The sequence below is a fragment of the Nipponia nippon genome, unplaced genomic scaffold, assembly GCF_047370975.1.
Source record: "Nipponia nippon isolate SJK-2023a ecotype South Korea unplaced genomic scaffold, ASM4737097v1 scaffold_10, whole genome shotgun sequence".
NCBI lineage: Eukaryota > Metazoa > Chordata > Aves > Pelecaniformes > Threskiornithidae > Nipponia > Nipponia nippon.
In genome coordinates this window covers 22,915,993-22,936,948 of record NW_028262291.1, presented here as the reverse complement: position 1 = coordinate 22,936,948, position 20,956 = coordinate 22,915,993, and positions in this window count along the sequence as shown.

Here is a 20,956-nt window from a genome sequence, read left to right as displayed (position 1 = left end):
ATACTAGCCATGGGGAATTTATTTTTATTTTTTGTGCATTCGCTGCCTCAAAATGAGCATTTTTATATTCATTAGGGATACATCTTAATGAAAACAAACTTCTCCACTATTCTTAAGCTTCAATTGTTAGCTTTTTTTCTGGTACAAACCTTGCCCGGTCTGCATGCACATGCTCAGCAGCATGTTCTCAGATGATGGGAGAAGAACATGTCAGACGCTCCCCTGATGGCTCTATGAGCCCTGCACGTGCTGTTTGCCCGAGGCAGTATTCTTTATGTCAGCAGAAAAATACCAAGAAATGGCTTTCAGAAACTGTGGAGCAAGGAGGAGGATATAGTGTGGGCATAGCTGTGTGGTTAAATATGCAAAAAGAATCAGAAAGAAGCTGTTAACATCATTACACATTGAAAAGTTAGGCAACTATGCAAAAATTCGTAGGAACCTCCAGATTACCTAGATCTTATTTTTCTGTTAGAAATCAGTGTCTGGGAGGACTCTAGGCCCTATGTGTACTATTAACTTTGTGTATGTCATTGGACAAATGATTTGCACATATTTTTAAGTGTTTATCCAAATTAGCATTTTAAAATGCCTCCACTGAATTTTACCTCCTTTTGTAGCTACACTACAACACTGCCATTTCTCAGGCTCCAAAACATTGCCACCTTTAAAGCCCTTGCATAGCCAGAGGCAGGGGACCAAACATTCAGCTTTGCCTCCTCTCATATGCAACTTAAATGCGTATCTTCATAGTTCATTGCCAAGCTATCCAAAAACCCTGACCTGCCAAGATAGATGCTGTACAAAAATGTGACAAAAAGCCAAACCCTCCCCAGAGAGCATGCAATGTAAGCTGAAATGTAAGATATAAGCAAAAAAAAAAGTAAAGGTGATAGAAAAGAAATCTCCAGGTAAGGGCATAAGCACTACCTGTGTTCATCATATCAACTACCTGGTTAGTACCAGATTTAAAACAGAAACAACGGCCAACTAGCCATCTTCATTGCAGCTATACGTATGAGCTGCTGCTACATTATCTTCCCATGGTTGTATCTGCTCCTCACCTTCCTGCATTTTACGTTTTGCAAAATCAGAGTTCTATGAACACTTCAATATTATACAATATTATCATTCAGTTTCATTATGCAACCAAACAATTGTACACTTTAGCAAATGAAGCAGACCCCTGCTTTGCTGAGGTTTTGATCTAAAATTGAACTAAAAGGCTTTTGCTGATGAAATATTGCCTACTCTTTCTTTGCTGCTTTGTTCATAATATTCAGAAATGTGGCAAGCTTAAATTTTCTGGTGTTCTAAGAATGTTCACCTTCACACTAGGACAAACTCTTGGATTCTTACATATTCAGAGCCATGTCACTAATCCACATTCGCAGAGAGAATAAAGCCCAAAAACATCAGAAAAAGAAAAAAGTGACAGAAGGAAAAAAATAGAAAGAGAGAAGGGGGGGATTTATTTAATTTGAATTCATTCTTCATCTATATGCTTGGTTTCTACTTTTTTGCATTTTCCACAATGCAAGGATGTGCAGAAACATTGCTTAAGAATTTTACATGCCATTTATATTAACCAGAATAAAAGTTCACCTGAATACTAACAATATTTTTCTTTGGAGAGAAAAATACTTAAAATTCTATTACAAGCACATGAAAGTAAACAAATCCATTTTTAAACAACAAAATGAGTTTGAAAAGTCAAAAAATGAAATTGACTGTTGTAAAACAGAGGATTTGCCTGCCACAAAACCCTCACTTTCAGATCAGTTATGCTACTTAAATGACACCTATCTGCATTTTAATCCCTGCGCCAAAGTCTGCTGGTAGAATTAATAATTATGATCAAAACCCATGAAAGTTCATGCTAATGATAAGATAAAGAACTTACTCCTACCACCTACAGCAAGAAGCTAATCTTCCTCAATGTCCTAATCTACTGACGTACAGGGTTTGATCTGAAATAAGCTCTTAATAATGAATTATCTGGCTATGAATATGATTCTGCTGAGCAGAAAATGGAAGATTAAAGAAGGAGCTCTGAAGAATTAGTGCTCTCATTTTTTCCAATTTTAAGACTGCTTCTCCAGTGCCCTCCCCCTTCCCCCGGCAAAAAAAAAAAAAAACACACACCAAACCAAAACAAAAACAAAAACCCACCTTTTTTGATAGCTGCTGCCACCTTAAGGACACAAACTGCCAGAGCTGGGGTGCCGAGGTCCCTATCTGGCCACAGCTTGTGCAGGTGCTACTTGGAGCAGGAAGCAAAAGCTGCAAGCTGCCATTTACTCCAGGGCACCGGCTCTTAAATGGAGAGGTGGCAGGAATGCCAAGTCCCTTCCTTTAACACACAGTCCAGGAGTTTGAATTTGGCACCTGCAGGAAGTCAGCTTCCTGCCTGCTCAGTTTAACAAAGTTAATCTTTGTGCACAAGTACTTTACAAAGCACAGGGCGGTGAGACAAATTAAAGCTAATATTTATTTACTTATGTTTGAAATCTGCAACCAGAGCAGAGGTGTTACTTTGGCTTAGCAGATGTTTCACCATTGCAGCCAACTTCCTTAGCCAGATAAGGCAGATTTGAATAAACCAACCAAGGAGCAGTGAGTTTCAAAAGTTTTGAATTTCAAAAGCATTAGGTACCTCCATTTTTGGACTGCCTAACTTGAAACACCCTTGAGGGAATATGTACCCTTTTGGAAATACAGAACATGGAAAATCAGGGCCCTTTATAGTCTATCCTTAATTAACCATCCAAATATTTATAATGAGTGATCTTATTGATGTCATTTGACCTGTGACTGAGCCGCTTCATGGTACAGCACATATCTAAAGGACATCTAACTCTGAAATCCATATAAAGAAATGTCAATCATCAAGGACTGTACTGATTTTTTTCTTTTTTTTTTAATGAAACAAGTGGGTCCAGGAAACCAAAGATGTAAACACGACTCTTGGCAATCTGGAACATTAAATAGTTCAACAAGGCCTGGAATTATAAATACATAAGTGCAAGCATATTTAGTTAAACGAGAAATAACACTACAAGATTTCTATACATGTATTGATTTGGATGTATAAGAGAAAAAAGTAATAACAAGCACAGAGCATTTTGAAAGTGAGTGTGCTATACAAGACAGTCTCGATCAAATCTTGCAAGTACTTTTCCAATGGAAAGGGAACATTCACCTACAGTTTCATTTACTTTAGCAACCCTTCTCAGAAGGAAGAAAGATTAGTCACATCTAAATTTCTGGTTGAACTCTCTGGGAAGAGTCAGTGTTTCCACCAAAGCCAGCAAGCACAAAATGGAGGCAAGACTGGATAATGAGAAGTGGAGGAAATAGCAGTTTTTACTCACCCTCTCCCCGTAGCTACCCCATCACAGCTGGTTGGCGTTGGAAGTGTGGTTACTGCTCCTGGTGTCCCAGACTGGGGACACCCACCAGGTGCTCAGGTAGGACAGCACCTGGGGCCAGACCAAGTCATTATCCTTCACAGCCATTTCCCAACCTGACAGAAATTAACGAGCTTCCTCATCCCTTTGCTGTAGTGCCAGACAGGGCCCTCAGCCTCCAGGATGGCTGGAAATCCCACAGGGACACGGGTCAGAGGAAGAAAGATGGGGAGGGTAGGGGAGAAGAGCAGCAGAGGAATGAAAATGCATCCTAGCAAGTCAAAGTGGGACAGGACCAGGCAGCTGCAGGGTCAGGAGAGGCCAAGTTGTTATGCCAAGTTCAGGCCTTTAGATTCTGATTTCATCTTCTTCTTATTAATCAGACACAATCCTCATGAGTTGCCAGAGTTCAATCAAAAGCTGCCTTTCATTTGGCATGAGGGTGTTTTATGGATCTTCATTTGTGCCTAGTGGTTGTGGCCATGCAAGAGATAGGTAGGTATTTTCCAACTGCAGCTGTACGCAGTCATGTAATGTACCACTCAGAGACCAGGCAGTTATTAGCAGGGTCAGCTTCTGGCTCAGGCACTGGTTTGCCTCTTCACTCCTCCATGCAGCTGTGTTAGCCTTGTGCAGAAATCATAGCCCATGCTTGGTCCACAGAGTCGCTGCATACCTTCCCCAGGCTGCGAGTGGGGCGTGTGGTGCTCCTGGACCCTCAGGGAGCTTCCAGTCATTAATTTGAGGTTATTTCATTGTAAGCCAGGATGGTGATCAGTGAGGTGTGACCAGCAAGCCCCAGGGAGGACTTGCTCTCATGGAGGACATGGTGCTGTAAATCTGCCCCAGGCTAGCTACTGGCAGAGGAGGGGAGAACTCCCAGAGTACTAAACAACAGCTGTTCAAAAAGCAAAGCATCACCATATGTTGAACTAACCCCCTTCTCAGGGCCCCAAGGGTGCTAATTATCTTAACAGCCCTGAGTGGCCCCACATGGGACCCACAGCAGCCCACAACCCCACTGCTTCATTTAAGCTCATCCACCACCACCTCCTGTAGGGCAGCAACTGGGGAGTTGTGAGGGTATGGTGCTAAGCTCTCTGGAGTGGTTGGTTGGTTGGTTGGTTGGTTGGTGAGCTTTATTTACAGTTTGTCTGCATTGTGGGAACATTCCTGAAATATCTCATGAGGTCAGTAAGGGTATAGTTTTTTTGTTTTAAATTATCTTCTCTGAAGACTTTGGGTTTAATTAAAATCCTAAGGCATTTGGTTCTTTTAAAAAATTTAGTGGCATTGGTTCCTCACCTGAACAATGATTATTTAAGGCATAATTTTCTCAACTTGGTCAATTTGTACAGTAATGTTACCTGCTAGTGAGCTGTAGCTTATGCATCCTGCTTAGGCATCTGTCCTAGGATGCCTTATAAGACAGGTGGTTTTACAATATTTACAATAATTTCTCAATCTCCATGTGCTTCAATGTGACTGTAGATGTTTTTCTAAAGTGTCATATCCCAACTATGGAAGAAATCATTCCAAGCAGAGGATGTGTAGCACAATTTTGTTCAGCTCTTTAGTGTTTTCTTGGGTTTGGAAAATTCTGGATAAGTTTTTACACATGGGAATTTATTTCTACAGAAAAGTGTTTTTTAACTCAGTGTAAAGTTCTGCCATTCACCCCTGTTGTGGTTTAACCCCAGCCAGCAACTAAGCACCACACAGCCGCTTGCTCACCCTCCTCCCGGTGGGATGGGGGAGAGAAAAAGTAAGAAAACTCGTGGGTTAAGATAAGAACAGTTTAATAATTAAAATAATAAAAAAATTGTAGTGAAAAGGAAAACAACAACAACAAAGAGAGGAATAAAACCCAGGAAAAACAAGTGATGCAACTGCTTACCACCCGCCAACTGATGCCAAGCCAGTCCCCGATCAGCAATCGATGCCCTCCCAGCCACGTCCCCCCAGTTTATATACTGAGCATGACATCATACAGTATGGAATAGCCCTTTGGCCAGTCTGAGGCAGCTGTCCTGGCTGTGCTCCCTCCCAGCTTCTTGCGTACTTGGCAGAGCATGGGAAGCTTAGAAGTCCTTGACTTAGTATAAGCACTACTTAGCAAGAACTAAAACATCTGTGTGTTATCAACATTATTCTCATCCTAAATCCAAAACACAGGACTATACCAGCTACTAGGAAGAAAATTAACTCTATCCCAGCCAAAATCAGGACAATCCCTGACAACAAAAGGGTAATGACAAACACGGGCCATTTGAATATATTTTCAGTGTGGGAAGATAAATAATGATTAAGATGTATTTTTCGATCTCCTTGAACATGAGACTTAATCCTTGATGCTTTTCAGGTACTCCTGCCCCTGAGAAATCTCCTTTGCTTAAGAATAACGCAAAGGAGGAAGGAGTAGTTGTCATCTATGGGTTGTGTAATGCTGAGACACAACTAATTAAATCCAGCTGTGGCCCCACATACTTCAAACCATGGTGGCTTTCTGATAGCTTCACCTCTCAACGTGATGGATAAGGGCAAGTGGCTTTCTCCCAGACAGACTGAGGGGCATTTTCGGGATCTACGTTAACATCTGATACAAGGCAGCAGCCCCCCATGCCTACACTGGGAGGGGAAGAGGCAAACCAAAGGCAGGCCACCTTCTGCTCCAGCCACATGCCAGTGCCTCTGTGACACAGAAGGGAGCAAATGTGGCAGCATCTAGAGGGAGGTCTGTAGAAATGTATATATTTCAAGCTGCAGTTTCAGATGTATCAGTTTTAATCAGATTATGATGCCCAGCGTTTCTTTCCAATGGTAAGAGGTAGTGCATTACAAAATCTTGATACAACATTGCACCCAATATAAGGCCTCTAGGAATACATTTGTAATGACTGTTTGGGGCTTGTCCTTCACCGAGGAATTGTTTGTTTTCTTGTTTGCAGCAATGTGAAAATGAGGCAAGGCTGAAAGCGTAGCCCAAAGCTGTCAGATAAGCTTTCTTAATAGTTCTTCAGTTTTCTGAATGCATTTTACTAAATCACCCTCTAGTTGTTTATAAAAGAATTAATTAAAACCTGTGATAATCAATGGAATGTGTATTGTTATAGGTATAAAATGAGGTACAGAGGCTGAAAAATTGCTTCGGGTGACAAGAGCTCAGCATAGATCTCAGCAGTACTAGTTCCCCTTCTTCCTCATCACACTAGTACTTCTCTGAGAGTATTTTTCAAGGTATGCAAGTCACCAGCTAACATTTTGTTAGCTATATCCTTCTTTCCATGCCCCCCCTCTAAAAAAAAACCTTCCATGTTCCCAAGTAGTAGGTGTACCATGGTTTATATGGAATAGTTTGGGGAAAGGAAGCAAGCTTTATTTTCAAATCGTGAGCTCGAAGGAAAGAAAAAATTTGGGGGCCGAATCTCAAACAAGAAAATGGGTCAGGAGGAAAGCACTAACAGGCAAGCAGTGTCAAACAGCAGGTGAACAAAAAAGCATAAGGGTAACACCAGCTGATCAAGGAGCTGCACAGGGCATGTAAAGATCAGGCTCAGTCACTCAGCATTTGCCTAGGATAATGCAAGGGATTGCCATCGAGTCAGCAGGTGAACAGGGGAACTGAAAGGCGGAAAGTGCCAAGTCTTTTGATGCTAACTGCACCTGCTGGGATTCTGCACATATTAAACCATTCGGCAGGTAAACTAGTCACCTCTGCATGACACTTGCCTTTGGCTTTTTACTTAATGAATCCAGGGAGGAAGGAGGTAGAAGAGAAGTATTACCTGTTTCTCTTAAGTTTGAGTTGATGTAGTCTTGTAGCAGTGAAAAAGACCAGTACATCTGACAGTACATGTGAATTGCAAAATACAGCTCACCAAAGACACTCTGCTGTATTGCAGACATAGTCTGGATTTGAGATTACTTAAGCCTAAGGAAAGGAATGTGTGATTTGGTTATAGTCCTGGTAAGCGGGGAAGGGAAGTTATGAGTCTGACTAAATGGGCATTTTTAAGTACAGCTAAGCATTGAGAATTAATGATAGCAATTATGTAATTCTGAGTAATTAGCAAAAAGGACTAGGAAGACTAGGATACATATAGCTGATCTCTAACTCATCTAGCTAGACTTGCAGATTTCCTAACCATTGCAAGTAGACTTATGCAAGCAGACATATGTGAACATATCAGAAGAATGATTAAAGTGTGTTGAGAAAACTATGGAGCTGAGTAGAGGATGTTTTGCAAGGTAGTGGAATATTTATTGCACAGAAGGGGAGACCAGATTCCCTGCGTCCATACAGCATAAATGCACATAGATGATAGTAGCTTCAGAGAATACTGCAGGAAAAGTCAACTTTGCATCAGTTTTCACGAGCTAAGTTTAAAGTTTTGCTAACTGGTAGTGTGGATGTGTCCCACCTTGTTATCCCATCCTGCCTAGCGCTGCTATAGAGTAACTACAAGGCTCCCATCTGCAAGGGTAGGTAATATTTGCCCTAATAGACTGAGTAATATGCTGCACCAAACTGTAGGCTACAAATTTCTGGCACTGCAGATGTGCAGAGCAGGGGAAGGCAGCAATCTGGGTTTTAGCCCACATATCACCTAGATACCTATTGTGTGTATATATAAAAATAGTCACAGAAATATATTCTTTCAATTGATTTCTAGAAATGGATGAATCTCAAAAGACTTGTTCTACTTGAATAAGCATTCAAAATTATATCTGTGCTGCTTATGAACAATGAAAACATCATCAGGTACAGTTTGAAGTGTTGCACTCTATAATTAATAATTTTTTCCTTGTAAGAAACCTTAGTGGTGACATAGGCAAGAAAATGTAACCTCGCAGAATACTTGTTAAAACTAGAACTATATATTTGGCCCCTAGTATTACCTGCTTATGGCACACCCTAGGTACTGTGATACCCTGAAGCTAATAAAGTGCTTCAAGACATGTAATTTTTGTGGTAACACTGTCTTCTTGAGACAAAGGAAATCATGAAGAAAAGTCAAGGCTGTTGACATTTTACCTATCTGAAACTGATGTTTTTCCTTCAGTTAGCACCAAAAATGTTTCCAAATCATGGGAAAGGAATTTACAATTTAGTTCAGACCAGTAGTACTCAGGAGTAATATTCAGGCACAGGAAAGGTGATACCACTGGGGAGGTGTTCAGCATAAAGGGACAAAGGGATTGAACTTCAAGATACCTGGCAGACAAAACTTTGTTTGGAAAGAGAAGGAGTTCTGAAAATGCATTGTAGACTGATGTTTTAGTAGGAGGAGAAGGCAATGTAGGAGAGAGCAGGCTGGGCTTTGTTCTGATGGTGTGACTTCTGTCTAAGCTAGAGCTGTGTGCGACCTTAAAAGCCAGGATATGACATGGAAGATGGAAAGAAAACAGTCATGGCAGTTGAGGTTTTTTTCCTAGAATCAACTAGAAGAAAAAAGTAATTATAAAGGCATTTACAAATACCACTTTGAAGTTGTCTCTCAGAGAAAAAAAAATTTAAACACTTGAGCAATTCTAAGTGTAGTGTCAAGCAGTTTACCTTATAGATGCTTACATGATGAAGCTCCTGTCCTATAATTCCTCTGTCATAAACTGGCGCTGTTGGGAGAATGCCAAATCAGGTCAGACCAGATTGGGTATAGGGTTCTCATGTAATCCAATAGGAAATGTGGCTGCCTGCAGATGGGAGCTACAGTAACTTCATCCATTGTTACCTGCACTGTGGAGACTCCTGCTCTGGGTGGGCCTTCATAGGTGATCGGGTAGCTTTCTTGCAGTCATGGGGCTCAGGTACTCTTCAGAATATCAGCACCTGCTTCAGCAATGCCAGCTCTTACCCATTGCTGAAGTATTAACACATCCTTCTTCCCAAATAGACTGAGGCTCATAAGTGGAAACATTTTGTTCAGCTCAAACATCTTAATCATTTCAAAGTGATTTAATTTTGCGAATAGCTTTTACTCCAGGCAGCCTGATGTATTCCACCTTCTTGACTCTGTGTTGCCTTTACAGCCAAGCCCACAGCCAGCTTTGAAATTCTTCGCTGATTATCAAGTGGTATAGTTGCACTGTTTTCAATTAAATGTATTCATTTATAGCAGTGCTTCTGCTGGGTGTGCTGTGAGCACTATGATCCAATTATTTTTTCATTGTAGGATTAGATGCAGCTCCAGACAGAGTGAGAAGACTAAAATCCCCAAATGTCTGGTTCCTCAATGAAGCAAATGAACTACAGAAAATAATATGAATTCTGGGGTGTATGCAAGACAAGAAAGAATTGCATGTTTATAGCACACTTCAGAAAACAGAAGTGGGTCCCCAAGGTGTTTTTACCATGAAAAATTATATAAACATTAGGAGTATTTTTAATTTGGGGGTGACAGCTGTAGGTGCAAGGAACTTGGCTGAAGCAATAGCACTTAGGACTGTCTTCAGACTTCTGGAAAACTGAGTCAAACCTCTGGTTTGATTGTGTTCATTTTGCACTTGTCTCATAATTAAGAGGATTGGAAACACTCATCTTTCAACAAAGAAAAGTGGAAATGCTGAGCATAAAACTCTGATCAGAGCTTTGCAAACTGCCTTGATTCTGGATATAACTATCTATCACCACAAGCAATATCCCACTATGACAGTGACTTACAAGGCTGTTTCACATTATCAGTTTCCTAGGCAAGCCTACTCATCTGGAAAATCACTGCTTTGTGGATGCACTGTTGGGTTCACTCGTTCTCTCATAGGTGTCACTGGTCTCATCACACTCTCACAGATGCCATCATTGCTCTCTATTTTCAGACTTGTTTGTGCCATATGCTATCTGTTGAATGCAGCTGGAACCACCTAAAATAACCATGATATCAGGCATCAACAATATTCCTGTGTTGTAGTATCATTTTCATTTTTGGAAAGCAAAAAATAAAGGTTAGGCAGGCTTTCATATGTTTATGTGAAGTAGGAAACCGTGTATATGGAAGAAAATCCAGTAAATGGGCTTTAACTACAACACAGATGCAACAGACTAAAAGATTACTCACAAATTGTCAATAGATCACCTAGAAATCCTTGATGTCTGATCAAATAACTCATTCTGCATTATACATCTTTCACACACTTTGTAATGCATGAGTTAAGATTTTAAGCAACATTTTTATTCAAATGTTACTCCTTTGGCATAGCTAAATCATGATGAGAAGAGGATGTTTTCTTCTTTTCCTTCCTGTTCTTATAGTATCTGGTAGAAAAGCTGTTTGATCATTGTTGTGTCTTGAGCCTGCATGAATCTGATTGACTTTTCTTATTCCTTGTAAATCTGTATAAATGTATCTATATAAATCTGTATAAATGAATGGCCCTAAAAGTGCTTTTGGAGAAAAACAACTTCAGATGGCAGATGATGTAATATAGTTTCACTTCATTAGCTTCAATGAAATAGTGCTGATTTAAAGGCATTAAACCTAGAAGTGTATGTTGATAGGTTTATCCTGGGCTATCAGGCAGAGCTATTGCCGAAATAGTTAACTGGCAATCATAGAAACTTAAGACAGGAAAAACTAGAATTTAGTGAAAATAATGAAAAACACTGGTTTGGTATATGCAACATTGGGTACTCAGGTAAGCTGGATTTTTCTCCTGAAAGCAGCAGTATGACAACTAAAACTGTAAATACTTGCAAGAACATTTGCACCAAAATAACACAGTCAAATTTGTTCAGTTGCTTCTTATCACCAAACTACTGCAAACATTTTTCAGGAATTTGCGGGTAAAAATATTATTTGAAAGCAGCAGATGTGATGATTATTTTTTTCTTTTTTTTGCCATAAGTATTAGAGAATAATTCCTTTTGTGAAAGACAGCTTCTCAGTCATGTGAGGCTGTGAAATGTTCTTTTTCCTTTCTCCAGGGTTTTCAGACCCTGGGGGTTCTTATCTCTGAGTCTCAAATATATAGATTCTTTTTAAAACTCATGATTTTAAAACTAATGCCAAGAACTTGTAGGGAAAGATGTGATTTTTTACATACTAAAGCGGACAAGGCAAATGAGACCAATTAGTCGTAAGATACAATAGCAGAACATAACTAGTGGTCATTATGTGCCTTTTCTGTGCAGATCATAATTGCTCCTGCCTGGGGCTATTTCAACGAGAGACCAAGCTGCAGGAATTGATTTGTTCAACTGTTTCTTGGTTATGGTATTTTCTGAGAAAGCTGTCAAACCACTCTGGTCACTGTTATTTTGCCACCTAAAGGGTGGTCTTATTCAGTGCCCTTGATGTGATTAGTTGCCAAATGCTCAGGATTCTGAACATATTTGACAATATACATTCAGAGTGATTCTAGCCATCTAAATTTCCACAGTGGAAAAAAGGATTCTTATTGTACAGTACCTTGAGCTGGGAATAGGTGAAAGTTTGGAGCTGAGTTGACTTTGTCATTCAAGGATTAATGTGGCAGCGCAAGTTTAAAGGCACTCTGAATTTCAGGCTAACAGCTGACACTTTTCTTAACAATTAGTTTTAAAATCCATCATTTAATTATTAGCTTGAAGGACACTGCAAATGAACACCTTAGGTACCCCATTTACATGTTTAATTGGATTAGTCTCCTGACTTTCAGATTCTAGCAATTAATTTGTCTGGGCATTTTTTTCCAGATTGCTAAATGATTAATCTTTTCTATTTCAGTGCATGGATTCACATCATACATTTTTACATTGAAAAATTAATTGTTCCTCTGCAGTGTTGTTCTCCTGTTGCTGTATGACCTGTTGTAGAGCAAACATTGCTTCTTGAAAAAAGTAGGTGTTACTACTTAACATAAATGTGCTTTAAATTTTGTAATAATTGAATTTGTATCACATGCAAATGTTTTTCTTTCAATTATGAAATCAAATTGAGAAAATCTAATGCCTACTGTTATGTGCATGCAGAGTCAATAAATAAGCAGTTCCTGCAATTTTCAATTTTACTTATCTGTTTGATAATTAACATATAGCTATTTGGGCAAAATGACATGCAGTGACATGGTTGTCATGATCATCTGTTAAAAACACTAAAATCTAGGTTTTTCACAAGTATTAGCAACCCATGGCTCTCATTAGACCCTTTGGGCCCAGATATGGGTTTTATATGTTTGTAATATATCTGTATAATAGACCCTTGTCCATTTGACTTCTAGTTATGACAACAGTATAAATCTTAATAACAAAGATGTCAGACTGAGATGTGTTCAGAAATCTCCATTACTCAGACATCTCTTCTCAACCGTGCTGCTTGTCAGCTTGGTTGTAGGTTTAGAAACTGGCAGATAAGAGGTGGGTCATGCTTAGAAGTTCAAGAGGGCCTTCAGGACCATGAAGGGCAAGGAAGCACACCTGACTCTTCTGTCCTTCCATCTAGTTCTCCAGTGCTCACCAGAGAAATTTCCTGATATGATGGCACTGTTTCTTTTGTCAAGATTTCTCTCTTTGTTGTACATTAAAACACTGACACTGGATTTGACATGGAATCTAAAAGTCACACCTGAGTTCCTTTTCCCTTGAGAGTTACCAGTAATGGCTTTCCAGAGATATAATAAATAGTTCTGCTGATACTGTGCAAAAGTGTTTGCTTGGGTCTATACTGGTTTGCTGACAGGTGTAAAATGTAAAGTTACCTTAGCCTCCACTCAACAAAGCATTCACACATATGAACTATCTGTTAATTATAACAATTACTCATGCATTTAAGATTGAGAAGCCTCATCCTGAAAAATAATGAGCATCCTCCATAGAAGTCAGTGAATGATACAAGGGCTGAGTGTGTCTCAATTTAAGATGTTCTCCTTTAACACCTTGGAGAATTAGGCCATAATCAGTGAAATATGCTACTTGCAAGTCAGTGTCCTGAAAGCAGATCTCTTGAATGGCAAAGTGGTGATTTTACAGTTACTTCCATAGTATGTTCACTACCTTAAAAAAAAAAAAAAGGCACTTTACCAGTATCTAAGGTATAACTATACAGATAATATCAGAGGCAGCCACATGTGACTTATGCCTTCCCTGATTTCAGTGTCATCTCATGGGTTATGTGGTAGCTGCTTGACAGCTTTTGAAGGGTTACAGTTATACAATGATTTCCAAAAATAATTTCAGGTAACTTATTCAAAGTAACTGATGGTAAGCAGGTAACAGCATCAGAAGCATTGTTTCACATTAGCTATTTTTAGTTCAAAAGCACAGCAACATTTAATGTATTGTGTTCTACAAAAAGCATTTGCTATTTAATTGTGACTGCTGCTGTTATTTACATGTCTACTCCCATTCCTGCAGGGGGACTTCTAAAAACCTGCATGTTAAACTGAAACCTAACTGCATGAAAATATCAGGTATTATTTTAACTAGAACAACTGCACTGATATCAACTCCTAAAGAGTGTATGTTACCCTAACCATGAAGGCTATGAATTGATAAAGCCATCAGTCAGTGACTGTGCATGGCTGCTACAGTAGTTCATGCTTTTTCTTCTGAAGGTCACTGTGTCAATTCTTGTGTGTTGGCATGTTTTTTCACTAATGGTGTATACCTAGGATATGCTCATAGCCAAAATACTTCTTGCAGGTTCACTGGAGGCTTTGTCTCCACCTCAGCTTCAGTTCTCCAAGTCTCTTCCAGTTCCTTAGTGTCTTTGGGTAATTAGATGAATAAAACAACAACAAAAAAAAAGAAATTAAACATGTGTGTTAGTAGAGTGCATTTAACAGACTACACACTTCTCTGGCACTTGTTTCTCTAGTTGGATTTTTGCATTTGTTATTACTGCTGAATAGAAGACAATAACCCTGGTAATGAGTTAAACCGATTGTTTTAATAGTGACAGAATGGAAGAAGATATAGGACCCAGGATATATAACATTAAAAATTGCATCCTCTAAGATGCATTGAGGCTACAAGCTTTGCTAGCCAGATCTTAATCCCTTATTAAAAAAAAAAAAAAAAAACTCAACATAAACCAAACATTAGACAGTCCCTCTGGCAAAAGGCCAAAGCTGAACTCTTAGAGGAATACAAAAAAAATCCTGTTACACAGGTTTCACAGGGCTTTGGGCTTCAGTACTTAATATGTTACTACTTCCGAGTTCATTTCCTTGGGGGAAGGTTCTGGTGTCTTTACCAACAGAAAATGTCTGTTTCTGAAAAGAATTGCAAAGGTTGTGATTCTCCACAATCATAGCTGAACAAGGTCGTTCCCATAGGATATTTCAGAGCAAGAGCCATGACAGCAAACCCAAGAGCAATGACATCAGAAAGCTCAGCTAATATTAATAAAGTCTTATTGCAGGTATTATTATACTTCTCCAGCTGCACAAAAATAAGACAATAAGCCTGTATAAAATACAGAGTATGTCAATGGGGTATATAGGAAAGGCTTTTTAATGGTGAGTTTTATCATTGAGCACTCCTGTTAGGATTACTTGGTGGTTTGCAAGTTCTTTCTCTTGTTGTGTAGGTAGCTGAACCTAACAGCCCATGTTCACTGGCCCATTCTTCTCCCATAATTTTTCTCGCCCATTATTCTCTCCAATAATTTGAAGTTATCTAAATTAATCTGCTGGAAATTTCTTCTAAATGGAGACACTCATTGGAAGATGTAAAGCCTGTTGAGCTGCTGCCTGCTCCTCACTCTGCTGAGATGGAGCTTAAAGCAGGGAGGAGACACAGCTGTGATGCTGAAAATGTCCTGGGAGGATCTGCCCAGCAGTGAAATTTAGACCAGCATTTTCAAGCTTGCTTGCTCTAGCAAGAAAGGTGTGAATATCTGAGTGGTGATCACACTAACTGTACAGGAAGAAGCCGTGACCTCCTTGTCCTCTATGTGAGCGTCTGTGCTCAAGCTCTAATTTTGGCTGTTGTAATTGCATTTTTTACTATTTTCCATTTATCAAAATAAAAGCCAATAAAAGCTGGACTAGAACTTAGAAATCTGATTATTGTGGTTTATTGATAAAAATCATAAGTAGTGATGCTTGGGCTTAAAGCTCATGTGTTCTGAAAATTGATTTAACAATTTTCTAATCAATTGCAATAAATGCTGGAGGATGGTTGTCTAAGCATTTCAGAAGATACCTATACAAATGTAATAACTGTTCCTAAGCACAAAAGTGTAGAAACCAGCTGTCAAATCCCTGAATTTTGTCTCTGCTGAAGCAACAGTCTTGGCGACCCCTTCAACATCAGTAAAGCTGATGGGGCTAGGTGGAACACGAAAACCATAGGCTGAGCGCCCTTCCTGCAGTTAGTGAATTGGCACTGATGGATGGCACACATAAGCTCCCATTAAAGAGTGAGTGAATAATTTGAATAAAATATTCCCTCATTTTTTGCCCTCAAAAGAATTTTCCAATGATGCATAGGAGTATGAACGGCTTCTTTTCCTGTAGTTTGTCTGTTCTTTCCTGCCATTCCTGTGTGTTGGTGGTTTATAAGCTCAGCCAAATTGTTACTGTTATTTAAAATTCACTAGAAGTCAGGGACTTCCATCAAAACTACATGGCCATTGTGCAAGGATGTACTGCGTAGTAAGAAATGAACCCTGCTCTGAAGAGATACAACCTAGGTGAAAGAGAAAGATGAAGCCATAGCCTCTTTGTCAACAAGGCGAAGAGACAAATGCCTAGGTCCTGAAAAACTGTGAGACCTTAGGCAGTCAAATGTCTTCATGGAGTTGGCCTTAAAGGCTCCTTGTCAAACTTCAGCATTATATGAGAAACAGCAAAGTGGGTTCTAAGAAAGTTGGTACATTGATGTGGCAGCAAAACTAGCTTGGGACCCCAAAGAGCATTGCTCTGTTAGCTCTCTGACAATGCTTATTGGATTGGGCACAGTGCCATGCTGATACAGCTGTATTGCTTCTGACTCCAGGGCTAGCTCACTTGGCTCACTAGCTTGGAAATCTTCTGTATTTATGTAGTTTAAACAACTCTCAAAATCTATGCAAGAGGAAAAAGAATAGCACTCAGTTCTTCAGGCCCAGACTAGTGTTGCTTCAGTATTTCCGTCATTGTTTCCTTCAATAGTCCCTCCTCTATGTTACATAATTCCACTGGAATAATTCAAAAGGAAAAATTACTGATGCATTAAAAAATGTCTTTCGCTTAAAAGAAAAGATTACTGAAATCTGTATTCTGGAGGAAGTTCAAAAGAGGTTCGCCAGGGTCTCAGTAGTACCCTTGGTCAAAATTGCAGGTAGACATATGAAAAAGCCATAAATCCTGGTGGAATATATTTATAGCATCTTGTTACTGTGCTCTCTGCTTCCTGTATGTCTTCCAAATCATGTATGCGGTAATGTGCTGACAAAACCAAGCTTTACTACCATCAGTGCTTCAGAATCAATATTGTTGCAGAAGAGTAAACTGGGTTCCCCTGCGCCTCGTGCATCATAAACCCACCAACAGCTCAAGCTCTGATTCCACATGCTGTCCCTGGTGGCTGATAATGACAAGGAAAGAGCACAACTTGATTGGAAGTCACCAGAAGGAATGAGCCTGCTGCATTGACAGATCAGAAATGTTAATTCTGACCTGAAAAGAGAAGCAGCATGATGGCGTGGCTAAGCTTTTTTTAAACAGAATTTTTTTCTCTCATGAATTGCCTTTCACAAACAGTGCATTTGTTTACTGGCTGGTGAGATTTGTAACCTGAATCAATATTACTGTAGCCTTTTCTCAATGCAAGGATGTAAATACTAGTGGAAACAATGTGAATCACTTGCATTCCCAGAGCTCAAACAATAACAATTTCTCAAGAGAATCAGTGACCTTCACCATTTCAAACCTAGCCCTGTTCAGTTATGAGAGAGTAGTATTTTGACATCTGCATGACTGCCTGTCTGAAATAGGAGTGATGTGGACTCCCTCTGCAGTCATCAAAGTTTGATTCCTATCAAAACTGTCACTGACTGGCACTTTGACAACCTCAGGAGACAGGCTATGGTTGCATGTGGTTGCATGTGGGCACAGAGCTCAGCCCCCTGCCTCACTCCTGCTCGCCCCTCTCATAGCTGAGTTGTACTGGCAAGGAGAGGAGTAACTTTGGGGGGTATTGAGAGATGGAGAATCCTGTGCTGAGTAATGGAAAAATGGAGGACTTCGGACAATACAGCATCACACATGCAATGTATTTTCAGCATTTATACCACTTTATCTGCCTAGGTATTTATTGTTGAGCACTGTCCTGAAAGAGTATTATACTTCCCATGTATTTATTCTGGTTTTATTTCATATACAATGTCTCTGTTTTGTGTTAGACCAAATAGCTTCAAAATTAGTTTGTAATTGGCTTCTGTGAATCGTTGCAATTATGCTGCATACATGACATCATTCCTTGGCTGGAGAAAGTTTAGCAGCATTGTGGGAGGAAATGCTTTCCCTTTTACTAAATTCATCAGTCAGTCACACAAAGCTTAGAATTACATAGGATACTAGAAAAAAAACAACAAAAATCTCCCTTCGCACTCCTACATAGCATTTACTTAATGTTTTCTCCACAACAGACTTGCTGTGTGGCAGTTTGCACACACACTGCAGTTGCAACAGCTCAGCTACATCTCTAACCTAAGGTGTGCACAAGAATACTGCTTATTTCATGTTTATTGCCTGGATTCAGAAGTCTTGTTTCTTCACATTGTTAATGCTAGCCAAGAGGATTAAAGAAATCATGAATGGTAGCAGTATCCCTGCTACACTCTGCAGTCTCTGAAGGCCCACAAATGGCATGCAGTTTGGAAAGAAAGGGACACTGAAAAATGCAACAGCATAATAGATCAGAAGGCTGGAAATAGCTGCAAAGACTGAGAATTTTACATCAAGAGAGAAAGTTACAGTCCTTTGCCTTAATACCATACAACTTCATTCCATAAGCAAGAAACAGGACACTCACTAATCCAAGTTTCCTTCCTTATGGATTAGAGTTGGACTATGATCAAAGGTTAGACTGTAAGGTTGTAAATTAGGTGTTCTCTTTCTACCTCTATAGCATTTGATAGCGACATTTTTACAACTTAATACAGAAAAAAAGATGTGAAAACCCTTGGAATGAGGTAATGTGTACATGGAACAGTGAAACACCTTGTTAGGTATATGGAGGAAAGCTGTGTGTCTAAATGATTTGCCACAGACACATGTGACCCAACACTGGGCTGGAATAGGAGAAAAGTCATTAAGATATTTCTACCCACTTTTTATGTGTTCTCCCAACCTTCACTTTTTAGATACAGCTGGAAACTGTGGTATTAAAATTAGAAGAAAGGACAGCAGGGTAAACAAAAAGTATGCCTGTACAATCTGTTAAGATACCTTTCTTGCAAGATTTTCATCTTTGTGGAAAGGGTAGAGAGGGCAGACGGAGGCTTGTTTGCACTGCAGAGAATATTTGAACATGACTTGGGCATTGCTATGCACTTGAATCCTTTCTGCACATGGAAACCCTTATCTGATGGTGCTTCAAATGGAGTTTGATTTTCTAATGGAGACACAGCCTACGTATCTAGTTAGTATGAACTATCCACTGGTAATCCAGGCACTTTCTGTAGCCCTGATACTATTTTGCGGTGTGGTTGCTTTACCCGAGATGAGGTTAGCTTAGTGGAACAAACTTCCTTCAATATTCAGGTGACACTGCATTTTCCCAAAGAAACATTTTCAAGGCTTTGCCTAATGTTCCTAACTGAAGAACTAATTCTTTTGAGGTTGATCAGGTATTAATTAGCACTGGCAGCCTTTAGGATTAAATCCTGATATAATTCAGTATTTTATAGATATATTTAATAGCTGCAAAATACTAAAAAGTATATAATATACATAGGTAATTAAATTTTTCAGAAATCTTGACTCTTGTTGAGTTCAATATTTAGGCAGATTTCTCTGTGTTCAGGCCTACTGCAACATCTAACCCTTCAGAAAAATCTGAAAGCAGCTTGCAAGAAACTTTGGGAAAGTTATTTAAAAGTATTTGTCTTGCACCCCATGCAGTGACATCAAGGGAGTTGTCCAGGGGGCAAAGAAGGACTTGGATTGACCCATGTTGTCTTGATCCAGCCTCTGTCATTCAGACTCGAGATTTGGAGGTCCAAATAGCATAAACTCATTTGTCAGCAGGAGGATTAGCTCCTAAAGTTGAATTCATTTGGAGACCTGTGTGAGAAGTCATCTTGATAAAAGCCATAATAATGAATTGTATTCTTTTGTAATAATGTTTTGAATCATTATTCAGAGAGCCCACCCTGTAGGGGCTTTTTGTGTCTAAAGCCTTTTAACTGTTTTTAGCTAATCTTTATTTTTAAAAAGAACCCTGCTCTCTGTTCTGCTGTGCGTATTATGTTTGATCAATGCTTTCTTTGTGCCTGAAAAGTGGAAAGTGTATTTTTCTTTGTCATTTTATTATTGTAATCTGCTACACTGTTAGAATTTAATACCAAAGAGCAGCATGTTATAACTTTTTATATTTAAAGTGACACTACTGTTGGGGTTTTTTTTCCTAAGTTAATTTATTGCTGGTGAAAAGTGTTAGACTGGCAGCACCAGAGATTACAAGTCAAGCCTTGCCCAGTTTACCCCTCTTTACTTCTAAGATCTGGATGAATAATTGAAAACGCAGACAGCAGGGCTCAACTTGTCTAAACTCAGGTCCATTATTCCCAGCCTCACTGAAGAGGAGGCTGTGGTGAACAATGGATTGGGAAAGGGATTTCCAGAACCCTGCTTAGCATTCATCAAATAATGTTAAATCTAAATGCCTGTGTTGTGCAAGTGAATAGTGGCTTTCTTTTGTAATGTTGTGTGCTTTACATTTTGTTTTCTTCCCAGAAAAGACTTCAGGGAAGAGTGAGGTCATGCTATATGTGCATTTAAGTAGATAACTATCAGTGAGGTAGATTTCCAAAAGAGGTCTGGCTGGGTATCACAACAGGAAACTCAGATGGTATAAAAATCAGCACAGCTTACCCTATGTGTACTGAAACCTTCCTTAGTCATGGTCCACAAGTGTAGCTGCAAATAAGGGTGAGTTTCTAGCAGGGTCCTCAGGGTAGTTTCTTGCCCATGTGCAGTTTAATGCTGTGGGAAATGACCTCAAAGGAGTAGACAATGACTGATAAAAGTGTATAAACAGTATAAGAATTGGGGGAATGATACTCCAGATGATGTCTCGAAACCACAGAAAGATATGGATGGCTTGGTAAGCTGGACACTATCAAATATATCCCTCAACATCGTCAAACCTAAATGTATGCATTCAGTGTTAAAAAAAAAAAATCAAGCTATGCCTGGGGTGTAGTGTAGCCTGACCTGGGAAGCGATGACAGTGGAACAAGCAAGACAGACCCCTGGGAGTTAACCAGCTGGAAGGCAAACTTCCCTGTGATGGTGTGACTAAAAGGGCTACTCTAATTCTTGGACTTATAACCAGGTTAGGAAGTGAGTTTATTACTTTTGTGCTGTCAGTGACAGACTTGCTACAGAAGAACTGCATCCACAGGCCAGAAAGGGTGACACTT